Source organism: Silene latifolia, chromosome X, assembly GCF_048544455.1.
Source record: "Silene latifolia isolate original U9 population chromosome X, ASM4854445v1, whole genome shotgun sequence".
Lineage (NCBI taxonomy): Eukaryota > Viridiplantae > Streptophyta > Magnoliopsida > Caryophyllales > Caryophyllaceae > Silene > Silene latifolia.
The window spans coordinates 188,141,641-188,151,943 of record NC_133537.1 but is presented as its reverse complement, the minus strand read 5'-3'; the positions used below and the strand labels follow the sequence as shown (position 1 = coordinate 188,151,943).

At 35.9% G+C, this 10,303-nt stretch overlaps 1 non-coding gene across 1 annotated transcript; it reads left to right on the top strand.

Moving 5' to 3' along the window:
• Positions 1 to 1,199: 1,199 nt before the first annotated feature.
• On the top strand, positions 1,200 to 1,306 carry LOC141624588 (small nucleolar RNA R71). The gene has a single exon (XR_012534394.1). It is a non-coding gene; the product is annotated as a small nucleolar RNA R71 (small nucleolar RNA).
• Positions 1,307 to 10,303: the final 8,997 nt, after the last annotated feature.

Genomic DNA, 10,303 nt, shown 5'->3' with positions numbered 1-10,303 from the left:
TCTTCTTTGTGAGGATATCTTTCATGTACTTCGCATAGGCCGGAACGTGATTGATTAATTCCGTGAAAGGAATTGAGACTTCTAAATTCTTCACAATTTCCATGAACTTTCCAAGTTGATCATCAAATTTGGGCTTGGCTTGACGACTTGGAAAAGGAAGTCTAATCACAATGGGCTCCTTCTCTTTGGCCTTGTCTTCATTTTTCTTTGAACTTTCTTCTTTTGATGATTCTCCATCCTTGGAGTTTTGCACAATTTCTTCCTTTTCACTAGCTTCCACAACTTCATCCTCAACTTGCTTCTTCGATGCTTCATACCTTGTACCACTTCTCAAGTGAATGGCACTAACCGTTTCATGTCTAGGGGGATTACTTTGAGGTGGTAATTGCCCCTTTTGTCTTTGTGAGCTCGAAGATGCTAGTTGAGTCAATTGTGTTTCCAACATCTTGGTGTGAGCTAGAATGTTGTTGATGGTGGTTTCTTTTGCTTGGCTATCTTTTTGCATTTGGGTGAAAATTTCTTGTTGATTCTTTTGCATTTGGAGGACCGCTTTTTGGACATCAAAACCTTGGTCATTTTGGTGATTGTATGGATTTTGATTTTGGTAACCTTGGTTTTGATTGTAAAAGGGTCTTTGATTTTGGTTTCTCATGGGTGGTGGAGTGTATGTTGTTTGAAGGTTTTGAACATTTTGGCTTTTGTATGAGAGATTTGGATGGAACTTGGTGTTCTCATTGTAAAAATTTGAATAAGGGGTACCACTTTTATATGCTTGGAAAGCATTCACTTGTTCGGTTGTTCCCCTACACTCACTTGGGTCATGACCCAAAGTTCCACAATTCTCACATATCCCACTTGGGATTGATGAGGATGCCGTCATGGCATTGACATGATGCTTCGATGATTTTGAGTTTTCCTCAAGTCTAGCCATAGCTTGTTCAAACTTCAAGTTGATTGTGTCAATGTGAGCACTAAGTTGAGCACCCAATTGAGTAACGGAGTCCACTTCATGCTTTCCTCCTCTAGTAGCCTTGCGAGGTCTACTATATTCTGAGTTATGGACCGCCATTTCCTCAATCTTGTTCCATGTTTGATTGTCATCAACTTCGGTGAACATTCCATTTGATCCCATATTGAGAATGTTCCTAGAATCTTCATATAAACCATTCCAAAATTGTTGCACCAAAAACCATTCGCTAAGTCCATGGTGAGGACATGAGCGACAAATTCCTTTGAACCGCTCCCAAGCTTCATACAAAGACTCTTCGTCCCTTTGCTTAAAACCCGTAATTTGAGCTCTTAGCATGTTGGTCTTTTCCGGTGGGTAGAATTTTTTGTAGAAAGCTAGAGCCAACTTCTTCCAAGAATCTATTCCAAGGGTGGCCTTATCAAGACCCTTCAACCATTGCTTTGCGGTGCCGATTAAGGAAAAAGGAAATAAGACCCATCTAATTTGGTCTTGAGTCACGCCCGTTTGAGAGATAGCATCACAATAGTCGCAAAAGGTTTCCATATGAGAATGAGGATCCTCACTAGGCATCCCCCCAAATTGGCTCCTCTCAACTAGTTGGATGAAGGCGGACTTGGCAATAAAATTACCGGTGAGATGTTGCGGTGTAGGAGTACCATTTGGTAGATTCTCCTCGGTGGGTACGGAGTGTGACGAGAATTTTGGCATTGTAGGTGGATTTTGTGGGGTATTGTGTAATGGGTTTTCTTCTCCTTCTATTGCGAAAGGATTGACAAACTCACTAGTGGGTTGAACAACTTCACCAACACCTCTCAAATTCCTCCTAACAAGTCTCCTATTGTTCGTCAAGGTTCTTTCGATTTCACGGTCAAAAGGTAACAAATCACCTTGTAACCTTCTAGACATGCAAAATATCAAACAACTCAAAAACAATTAGAACAAACCTTGAAGAGTTTTACTTCCTCAAGGCGAAGAAAGACACAACTAATAACAATAAAAAGAAATCTAAATCAAACAAACACCGTCCCCGGCAACGGCGCCATTTTTTGATGCGATCCCGCTAAGTGTTCACAAATTAAGATGTGGTCGTTGGTCACGGTCGAATCAAAACACAATTTATAGCTTAACAAGCAACTCTACAATTAGTAAAGAGGCAAGTAAAGGTCGGATCCCAAGGGACGGGAGTTGAAATGAGATTTCTATTGTAACTAGTGGTGTCTAAGGGGTGTCACAAATTGGGTTGATGTAGAAGGTTACTAAACTAGAATAACAATGAAAATAAACAAGCAAGATGAATAAAAAGGGGTGTAAACAATTGATTAAAGGCACTAGGGTGTCATGGGATCATAGGGGAATCATGGGATATGATCATACAAACATGTTCTCAAATTATAAGCAAGCAATTATTGTTGTGATGGATTGAGTTGGGTTATATCTTACAATCCTAGGAAAGTTTGGATCCTGGAGCCGAATCGATTAGATTGTACAACACCTACAAGTCGACTTAATCTTCCCTACTCAACAACATGCATGGTCTGATGAGACTCGAGTTGGGTTATGTCTTACAAGTCTCATTGAAAAGATAGGAGATGATAGTGAATGCAAGGATTCATAGGCTTAGCATTTCATCAAATATAACATGTGCATGAGTTGATATCAAAACAAGCAAGCAAATAAAACATGAAAGCATATTAATTTAAGCATGAATCATTCCCCATGTTGGTTTCCCCTAATCACCCATTAACCATAGCTAAGAGACTACTCACTCATTATCATGTTGATCATGCTAGCAAGGTTGTCAATCATACCAACAATATGAAACATGATGAATAAATGAAAGTAATTAACAATAATTAAAAAGGGATTAAGAGATTATACCTACTAATGAGTCCAATAATAAAGCAAGAATAATAGAAGTACTTGAATGCTAGATTGAGAGGTTGTCAATCTCCCAATAATAACCCAAATAATCTTCAATTACCCAAAATAAAGGATGAACAAAAGAGAGATTAAAGAACTAAAACTTGGATTAAAACTTGATTAATACTTGATTACAATATTGAAGAAAGATTTGATTGATATTAACTACACTAATTATTGATAAGAAGAACATGCTCCTCTAATTAGACTAATGGGGTATTTATAGTGAAAATTAGGGAGGATGCATTAGGGTTAACTAAGGGCTAAACTAGTAATTACACTTTTTAAGTTGAGCAAGGAGGACCCGGTATTTTCTGAGAGAAGGGCTTCTCTTTTCGTAGCTTGACGAAGACAATCCGTGCTGTGAAGAAATCCGGGCGGAATAAGGTCGGGACGGACGGATTTGGGCGGTGGAATCTGAGCGGATTCTGAGGAATCCGGACGGATTGTTGAGAGGGAATCCGAGCGGATTCAGGCATGGGACGCTCGGATTGTGCAAGGGCTGGACGGGCGGATTGTTGACAATCCGCTCGGATTGTCAGTCAGCATAATAACTTCTTCTTTTCTTCCCTTTTCTTCATAAATTCCTTGGGGATTTCCTTGGGGACTCAAGGATCTTTCCTCAACATTGCTCTTCTACTATGATATGTACAAAGGCCTTCTAATCTTGTCTCTCCTTGATGCTTGGTCATTGAATTTGATCAATTTAGTCTCGTTTTGCCATGAAAATGCAAGATTCTTACTCCTTTCCTACCAAGGGATCAAAATCTCAAAGAATATGCAAAACAAAGAACTAAAGATAAGAAATGACCCAAATAAGCACTAAAAAGCATGGAAACAAGGCTAATTCGGGGGCTAAATATGCGCCAATTATGGTCACATCACCTATGGCCAGGTCATTTCTAGAAATTACACAACAATTGTTCTTAATAGCAAAAGAAAAACCCTCCATATATAACATGGCAACGGAAATGATGTTCTTAGATAAAGAAGGTACAAAATAACAATTATGTAAGTACAACTTGAAGCCATTAGCTAAAAAAAGTACATAACTCCCTCTTGAAGTGGCGGCTACCGTAGCTCCATTTCCTAGTCGGAGATCTACATCACCCTTGTTTAGCTTTTCCACGTTTCTAAGCCCCTGTAAATGATTACAAAGGTGAGAACCACAACCGGTATCCAATACCCATGTTGAGGTGGAAGTAAGATTTATATCGATAACAAAGATTTCGTAAGAAATATTACCATCGATAACTCCCAAAAACATGGGGCAATTCTTCACCCAATGGCCCATGCTATGACAATAAAGGCATACATTATTGGTAGTCCCACTAGCCATTATATCCCTGTGGTTCGAATTTGATCTCTTACTTTTCTTCCTCCTTTTGAACTTTCCTCCTTTTAAAGCAAGCTTTTTGCTAAAACTCCCACTAGCTTTATCATTTTTACTTTCTTCCAAAGACAAGGATCCCATGGTATTAGTGAGGTTGTCTTCCCAAGAATTAGCCACTAAGTTGCTAGGTTTGATGGGAGGTGAGGAAGTGGTAATAAAGTTAAGGCTTCCATCGGAACCAATGCCAAAGTGAATTTCTCTAGTCGTATCAAGGTTGTGTAGTGAGCATATTTCGTCGAAGGATTCGTGACATGATTCAATGATGATCGGTGTTAAAGAACTAGATGTGCCCATAGAGGTATATCAAGATAACCACAAAACGGAGATGAAGGAAATAATTAAAATTTATCGTTTTACTTGCAAACATTTTAACAAGGTTTAAAATTATGCATTTATATAATGACCTCGCACCTAAATTATATAAATGATTCCGAGATTCATTTTTACACAAACATGGGCACGGGAAACCGATATATCCCATACTTGCAAAAATTTGGTGAATTAACTCTTTAATTGATTCTACTATAGAACTCTCGGTCGATGTATTTCATAAATTCCATCTATAGACCCGGAACATAAGACTAGTCTTAATATCCCAGTGAGTCCAACCAAATTTCGCGTGTAATAACGTTTTATTACCCCACTTACCCAATGAAAATTGAAAGTACCCCGGGAAACCGAATCTACCCCAAATGTCAAAGGGATTCATGAGTCCTACTATTTGGTAAGGCTAATCTCAATTTTAAATATGTGAGAGGTCTTGTCGATTTATTATCTATCATCTTTAAGTGAACTAAGTCGATGAATACTTGATCATTATAAATGACAATAGTTGATAAGACGATAAAATATGCATGTGAAGTTATGGCGATTTGGCAATGCATGCAAACAAATAAAGCAAGCATATAAAGAAAAGTAAATTTCCTAGTATGGCCTTTCCTAAAATATAAAATATTTTATTTTATTACATATTTGGAAACCAATTCCTTTGGTCCCTTGAATCTTCATGTGACACGTCTCCCAAGGATAGACACCGTCTTGATCGGAACTCCTTTCTGAATGGCACCGTCTTTAGGAAACTCCGGAATTATAAATAATTAAATAATTAAATGTACATTGCATATCCTATTATACATTTGTAAAATAAAATCTAATAAAATAAAAGTGATACCAGATCACATTAAATTATAACCGAATCAATATTCCCTTACATTACGGGTAATATTGATTAAAACTGAGGCCATACTAAGATAAAATTACATAATTCAAAATTATATAAATAAAATATGATATTCATCAATGAAAAATGCAGCATTATAATATGTAATTAACATGCCAAATTATAGCCAAATCGCCCTGTTTAAATTTATATCGTAAATTTAATCCGGTTTTATGGATATTCGCGATCTTTAACTTATTAAAATCACAAAATAATGCTAAAATCAAATTTTAGTCCAAGTTAATTATCCTAACCTTTTAGGACTCAAAACTTAGTCATTACTCAATTTTTGACAATAATTCAACTTGATTTAACATTTATGCTCATATTAGACCTTAAAATCATAACTTTTATGAAATAAATCCAAATTAAATTACAATAATTTCAAAATTTGAATTTTAATTTTTTGAACATTCTGAAATAATTCCATGACACACATAATATCAAAAATCAAGGTTAAACTTTTCGAATTTATTTCGAGAAAAATATAGTTGCGATTTATCAGTTTTATCAAATAAAACATCTAAAGCATATGAAAATTAATCTAATCAATGTTACAACTTTATATCTGATATGTGGGATATTAATGCAATCTAAAATAATTTTCCTATGCCATGTAATTTGTTTTAGCTATTTTTGCTAAAATAGTCACTATTTATGTCATTTTTACACTAAAAATTCATAAATCATGCAAAATGAATCGTGTTCATCTCAAATTTACCACACAGTGAGTAAAATGTGCATGTGACAACATATTAAAATTTTATAACCTGTTTCGAAGTTTAACTATTTTTAACCATTTTACCTCCATTTATTTCATTTTTATCATATAAAAATCATAAATCATGCAAAATAAATCAAATTTATACGAAATTTTACATACAATAAGTAAAATATGCATGTGAGGTCATATAAAAAATTCAAGGTCAGAAACTAAGTCTAACTATTTTTAGCATTTTAAATACCATTTTATTCATTAAAATGTAATAAAATCGCTAAAAATCATTAAAATGAGCCAAAAAATACCATAAATCATCAAAATGACCTAAATATATTATAGGACCAGAATATTGGAAAAGTTTTCGTGATGTTATTTTATAAACCACAAAATCTCTAATTTTATATGTTTTACATTTAACTCGAAAAAACTATAAACCGATTATGCATGCAACGACCTAAGCTCATGATACCACTTGAAAGGTTTTTAAAACCCTCTAATTAAAATTATTTAATTATAGATCTAGTTGCAAGCATAACATAAGATAAAATATGGAACAATTAAGTTCCTTACATTGTAGGTAAGGCACAAAAAGGGCACAAGTGAGGACTCCTTCCTCCACTTGTTCTTGAGCTACAATGTGTATAGATGATCATCCAAAAACTTCAAGTATTCATAGTGGAATACCTCCTCTTAGTTGCACCAAGACTATTCCTTAATACCAATTAAATTACTAACTACGTAATATAATTAGTAACCTTATAATAAATCTAATAACAACAATATTACTACTATAGTAATGTAAAAGGATTTATTAGATTTTTCTTAAATAATTTTTTATGTTCTAAAACTATTTTAGAGAGAGAAGTGAGAATATAGAGAATATGATAAGATGGGATTAAAAAGAAAAATGAGAACATCTTCTCATTTTTAGAGGAGTGGCCGGGTAGGGTGAGGTGCCAAAGGCCAATGCATGGCTTTTACCTTTTCCTTTTTCTCTTATCAAAGAGTGTAGGGTTAGGGCTAAGACCATTAGGTAATGATTATGTCTTCTAACAATTTAAAAGACAATTAAATATAACCCTAAATACCCCATAAAATCGGTCCATCCATAGTGTATTCATCCATTTTATTTATTTTGTGATTTGTCATTTGTAATAATGTGTGACATGTGACAATCAACATGTCACTATTCTTACTAATGTACATTTAACAAAATAAATGTTATTTACAAAATAACACTACTACAGATATAGGGTATAAAATCGGTCCATCCATAGTGTATTCATCCATTTTATTTATTTTGTGATTTGTCATTTGTAATAATGTGTGACATGTGACAATCAACATGTCACTATTCTTACTAATGTACATTTAACAAAATAAATGTTATTTACAAAATAACACTACTACAGATATAGGGTATAACAACGGTTAAAGACCGTTGTTATATAAAAAAGCGGACGTTGTTAAAGCATCCGTTGTTAAAGGTTTTAACAACAGTTGGTTTTTTTAAGAAACCCGTTGTGAAAACTATTAACAACGGTTAAAAACCCTAGAGAGAGAAAACGCTGAAAAACTAGAGAGAGAAAGACGCCATAGATTTTCGAGCCTATGGCTAGGAAATCCAATTTGCAAAGACAGAGGGAGATGATGTTGTGAGGAACGAGCGTACCAGGCTCAAAGTCTGCATCAGATGATGAACCAAATCAGGAAACTTTGGCAACTTCAAACCCTAGTGAAACAAGGGCAGGACCGGATGTTGATGAGGAACGTAAGACTAAGAACATTCATGAAATTAATGGAATACCTGAACTAGTGGTAGAAACTGATGAGGAAGAAGAGGAATGTGATGATGATGCTACTGTTTATGACGAGGATGAGGAAGTAGTACAGAAGACAGCAGAACAGAGTATTCCTATTGTTGAAGATGAACCAAAAACAGAGACTGATGACATGTTACAAATACAAATGGAGGATGTTGAAGAGGAGATTGAGTTTTGGAGCCAGGCTGTTGTATGCTTCATATTAGGGGCAAATCCGCCATGGGAGGTGGTAGAAGGATTTATAAGACGTATTTGGACGAAGTTTAATATAGGCAAAATCTCGTTCATGCCAAATGGGATCTTTTTGGTGAGGTTTAAAACTATGGAAATGAAAGACAAAGGTCTGAGTTCAGGGAACTATCTGTTTGATAACAAGTCAATGATTGTTAAGCCATGGACTAGGGACTTAGAGATGACAAAGGAGGATGTGAAATCAATCCCTGCTTGGGTTCAAATCCATAAACTTTCTCTGAAAGTTTGGGGTAAAGGATTACCTAAAATATCTTGCTTGCTTGGGAAGTTCATTAAGTGTGATGTAGCCACTGAGGAGAGGACAAGATTGGGATATGCTCGTGTCATGGTTGAATTAGTTGTGGATCAGGATCTGCCAGCACAGATTGCATTCAAAGATGAAAAAGGCTCAGTTATAAGGGTTGATGTAGATTATGAATGGAGGCATGTTAAATGCAAGAAATGCCAGGGCATGGGGCATGAGATGGAGCAATGTAGGAAAGGAACTCAGGAGAATGCAGTTAAAAAACCAGTCAAGCAGGTATGGAGACCGGTGGTGAAGCAAACTGCAGTTGCCAAACCACAGGAGGGCACTGTGATTCTGATTACTCCAACTCCAAAAGCTCAGCTGGTGACTGGGACTGTGACACCACGCAAAAGATTTGTCAGAATGCATATGCAGAAGGGAGACAGGAGTGGATATAGTGCTAAAACATTTGGAGCTCATTCATATAAAGAAATATTGGCTTCTCCCTCAAAAATGAATGGTGCTGATAATGGTAATGGTAACTCCCCTCCTATATCTAATGGATAAAATAGGATTTTGGAACGTGAGAGGAATGAATATGGTAAATAAGCAAAAGTTCATTAATTTTTTCTTGCAAAATAAGGGAGTAGGTTTACTTGGTTTGTTAGAAACAAAAATAAAAAGCAAGTCTTTTGCTAGAGCTGTAAATAATTTTAATAATTGGTGCATTTCAACAAATAATGGGTACCATAACAATGGGAGAATTTGGGTGCTATGGGACCCTAAGCTCTTCAGAATTCAATTTCTTGAGTACGATGCTCAATTAATCCATATGAAGATTGAGGCATTGGTGACTAGAAGTGTGTTTTACCTAACTATGATCTATGTATTCAATGGCATTTAAGATATGACTCCCCTGTGGGATCATTTAAGGAGGTTTACTGGCCAGGTTGAAGGCCCTTGGGCTATGGCAGGTGATTTCAACTGTGTAATTTCTGCCACTGAGAGATTGGGAGGCAACATCCCCAATGCTTAGATTGAACCTTTCAGAAATTGTGTTACTGACTGTGGAGTTGTGGACATACCTGCTGTTGGTTCAATTTTTACTTGGATTAATAAGCAAAAGCCTGAAGATCGGATTTATAGCAGGATAGATAGATTCATGACTAATAAAGCTTGGAGTGATCATTTTCCTGATCTCTATGCCAATTTCCTTCCTGAGGGCATGCTTGATCATACCCCTTGCTTAATTAGCAGCTCAACCCAGGTCCAGAAAATAAGAAGCTTCAAATATTACAATATGTGGGGAGCATCTAAGGACTTTCTACCTATCATCAAAAGATATTGGAGTAACAGCAACTCTGGTATCCCTCTTTTCAGACTAGCAAAGAATTTGAAGCTCTTGAAGCCTGCATTGAAAGCTTTGAACAGAGAGAAGTATAGTGATATTGAAAACTCCACCTCTATTATGCAGAGAAGGGTGTCAGAATTGTAGGAAATGATTGGAAAGGATCCTTCTAATTTGCCCCTTATTTCAGAGGAGTTTAAGGCTTCTAAAACATTAAGGGATTTGAGTGTAGCAAGGGATAGCTTTCTAGCTCAAAAAGCTAAGATGCAATAGCTGCAGAAGGGGGATTCAAACAGTTCTTATTTCCATGGTTTGCTCAAAAAAAGAAGAATGGGAATAGAGTCATGATGATAGAGGACATGACTGGTAAAATGTGTGATACACCAGAGCAGGTACATAATGCTTTCCTGGAGTATTACCAACATTTACTT